Here is a 4,243-nt window from a genome sequence, read left to right as displayed (position 1 = left end):
AGTGAAGGGGTTACCCGGGGCGGGGCGGGTCCTGTGCATCAGAGGGGCTCAACTCCAGCCCTCAAGCCCCCCCCCCCCCCCCAACAGGTCAGGTTTTCAGGATATCCCTGCTTCAGCATAGGTGGCTCTATCGACTGAGCCTCCTGTTGCTGAAGGCAGGGATATCCTGTTAGCCTGACCTGTTGGGGGATTGAGGCTGGAGTTGAGCCCCTCCTGCTGTGCATCGTCAGTAATGTGCTGACAGGTCTTGACGTGTACACACAGATGTGACCTGTACATGTCCCGTGTTTACATAGGGTTGAGTGGGAGGGTTGCAGCTGGGTGGCACAACACGCAAGGATTTGTTTTTGTAGTTAGTGTACAGGTCTTTGAATTGGGAGGCGGAGTCTTTTAGTCGGTCAGTTTCCATTAATCCGATACCCCAAAAATTAGATTGTAAGCTCTTGGGAGCAGGGAAGTGACGTCTTCATCATTGTGCTGTGTACCATGAATATTACTGCGTTCGGTCGCAGTCGCGTGGTTGCAAATATGGATCCGTGGTATAAGCTCTCTGCGATGAGCCCCGTGGCACTGAAGGAGTTAAAGCGGCTCTATAGCAGGATAGGAATGTAGCCAAATGAAGAGACTCTTGGATTGTGTAACTGTATCCAGACCTTATCTCCTCTCTGGCTGTATGTGCAGGCAGATCCGCTCCCTGCTCCCCATATCTCAGCGCCCTGCCTCTACACACTCATTACTTTACTCTCTCTCCTCATTCTCTCTCTCCTCTCCCCACTTTCTCCCCCCACTTTCTCTCCCCCCACTTTCTCTCTCACTCCGTTCTTTTATTCTCCCACGCTCTCTCCTGTCTTTTTCTCTCGTGTCTTTTCCCCCTCTCTTCTTCTCTCTCCTCTCCTTTCTTTTTCTCTTCTCTCTCTCTCTCTCTCTCTCTCTCTCTCTCTCTCTCTCTCTCTCTCTCTTCTCTCTCTCTCTCTCTCTCTCTCTCTCTCTCTCTCTCTCTCTCTCTCTCCTGTTATCCTCTTTCACCCCCGCCTTCTCTCTTTTTCTCTCAACCTTTCTTTTTCTCCTCATTTTTTCTCGCTCTTCTCTTTCTCCTTTTTTTCTCCTATTTTCTTCTCTCTTTCTCTCTCCTGTGTTTTTCTCTCCTTTTTCCTCTCTCTCCACTTCTCTCTCCTCTTCTCTCTCCCCCTCCCTCTCATTCTCCCATTGCTCGTTTCAGGCCTAAGGAACAGTTTATTACATCCGAGCTCAACACACAAAAGATGGAGGCACACTGTTTTAGTTGCAAGACAATTGCTGAAGCGTTTACTTGCGTGTAGCAGATAAGATTACATTTCAGGACACCCCTTCCTCTGATAATTGCCCCCCATGTGTGCGTGACATGTCTGTGCCTTCAGTGGGGGTTTGATGGGTTAGCCTGCACCAAGATTTTAACAATGATCATTTTTTGGCAATTGGTGCGTCTCTGTCTACCTGCATATTGCTAATATCCGAACTCCAAATAAGCAGAGTAATCAGACCCCTCTCCTTTGATATAGTCCTAAAAAGCATAACAGCAGGTGTATATGAGTTATATAATATATAGCACACAGATTTGACCCAAGAAGAGTCAAAAAGAACCCCCCCCCCCCAAAAAATGCACTCAATGCCAATGTAATTAATCAGTAATTAATTAATCTAGTCAGTTAGATATATCAACCGGATGATACAGCTCAACCCCCTTATAACGCGATCTGTTACAACGCAAATCCACTTATAGCGCGATGCCCGCGTGGCTCCCAATTTTCGTATGTATGAATACTTTACAAACACGATTATCGTACCTTAAATACTTTATTGTACAATGCATACAATTGTACATTATTTCTAACGCGATCCGCTTACAACGCGATGTGGTTCTTTGGACCCCAAGCACAGCGTTATAAGGGGGTTGAGCTATATATCTAGCTTACTAGAATTGATTCTCTACTACCACTCCACTACGGGGAATTTTAATAATATTTTTTGTAGTTATTGCGATTATATATTGATGTTAATAACATTTTTATTATTTTTGGTTTCTATATTACTGATCCCATGTTGGTTATGCGATTGACCGTGAGGAGTATTCAATGATGAGCAACTGTTTCTATAAAATTAAATACATTGGGATTGAGTGCATTTTTTTGGGGGGGGGGGTTTCTTTTTTTTTTTACTCTTCTTGGGTCAAATCTGTGTCCTAATATCCGAGCACAAAAGTTCTGGGGACAAAATGTGTCTTCCTCTCATTCCCACTGTCCCATCATATCCCATGTTCCCTGTGCCCGCAGGGCGGTGAATCTGTGTCTGGATGAGGAGCGTTCCCAAATCCTAACGCGGGGCATTTTGTGGCTAGGTCTCCCGCTGCGCTTTCTCTTTGTGTCGGACGCGGTGCATTTACACACATTATTTTGTCCTGTATGATGTTGGGAGCGTGAATAGGAGGGCGTTAGGGGAGGAGTTAAACGATGGCGTTAGGGGAGGAGTTAAACGATGGCGTTAGGGGAGGAGTTAAACGATGCACATATGCTAATGAGATGTATCAAGTTCAGGGTCTTTATTTTAACCCATTAATTAAAGGCACCTGAGCTCTCAGCCTGACAGATTTGGGACACCTAATAAGAAGATTCTGTCACTTGTTGCAAGACAGCGAGATGGAAAGGAATTGTGAGGGGGTGCAACAAAAACCTGATTATGAGAAATAAGACCCCCAAAAATTGGTGATGCTGCAGAAATACGACCCCACAGACGGGGTGACACTGCAGAAATACGACCCCACAGACTGTGACACTGCAGAAATAAGACCCCACAGACTGGGTGACACTGCAGAAATACGACCCCACAGACTGGGTGACACTGCAGAAATACGACCCCACAGACTGTGACACTGCAGAAATAAGACCCCACAGACGGGGTGACACTGCAGAAATAAGACACCACAGACGGGGTGACACTGCAGATATAAGACCCCACAGACGGTGGGACACTGCAGATATAAGACCCCACAGACTGTGACGCTGCAGAAATAAGACCCCACAGACGGGGTGACACTGCAGAAATAAGACACCACAGACGGGGTGACACTGCAGATATAAGACCCCACAGACGGGGGGACACTGCAGATATAAGACCCCACAGACTGTGACGCTGCAGAAATAAGACCCCACAGACTGTGACGCTGCAGAAATAAGACCCCACAGACTGTGACGCTGCAGAAATAAGACCCCACAGACTGTGACGCTGCAGAAATAAGACCCCACAGACTGTGACGCTGCAGAAATAAGACCCCACAGACTGTGACACTGCAGAAATAAGACCCCACAGACTGGGTGACACTGCAGAAATAAGACCCCACAGACGGGGTGACACTGCAGAAATAAGACCCCACAGACGGGGTGACACTGCAGAAATAAGACCCCACAGACTGTGACACTGCAGAAATAAGACCCCACAGACTGTGACACTGCAGAAATAAGACCCCACAGACGGGGTGACACTGCAGAAATAAGACCCCACAGACTGTGACACTGCAGATATAAGACCCCACAGACTGTGATGCTGTAGACATAAGACCCCACAGACTGTGACGCTGCAGATATAAGACCCCACAGACTGTGACGCTGCAGATATAAGACCCCACAGACTGTGACACTGCAGTGGAGCTTTTCTGTAAGGCAGCAGCGCCACCTGCTGGGACGTTTGAGACGCCGGATTTCTGTGCTTGCAGTGCAGATGTACAGTAGATAGATACCCGTGGGACCTGAGGTGTGTGTGAGGGTACAGAGTGATATCGAGTACCACTCCTTCCCTTGTTTTCAGACCCGCAGCGCTTTGTTTTATAGTGACACAATTGCTCACCATAACTTATGTGTATGTGCTTGGTAGCCACGCCCAGCTTCACATTGCAAGGCCAGTCTGTGAGTAGGCTGTAACACACTGTGCTCATTTGCATGGCATTACCCAGAATCCCTGGTTGCAGTAGAAGCGCTGTGTGGTTATGGGGTAAGGCAGGTGTTTTGGGACCTGTCTGAGACACACATTATTCTTTAACATGGCTGTACGGTGAAGGGTTTCCGTCACTTTTATTCTCCGCATCATTTCTTTTGTCCCATTCAGAAATAGCCTTTCTTTTCTTTCAGTCTTTGATCGGCTCCGTTATTTATATATATATAGTGAATAAATGAGAACAAGGCACTCCGTCAGGTAGATATAGGTGGGTGCTAAT

This window comes from Ascaphus truei, unplaced genomic scaffold (assembly GCF_040206685.1).
Source record: "Ascaphus truei isolate aAscTru1 unplaced genomic scaffold, aAscTru1.hap1 HAP1_SCAFFOLD_2510, whole genome shotgun sequence".
NCBI classification, from domain to species: Eukaryota; Metazoa; Chordata; class Amphibia; order Anura; family Ascaphidae; genus Ascaphus; species Ascaphus truei.
This window is presented reverse-complemented; position numbering follows the sequence as displayed.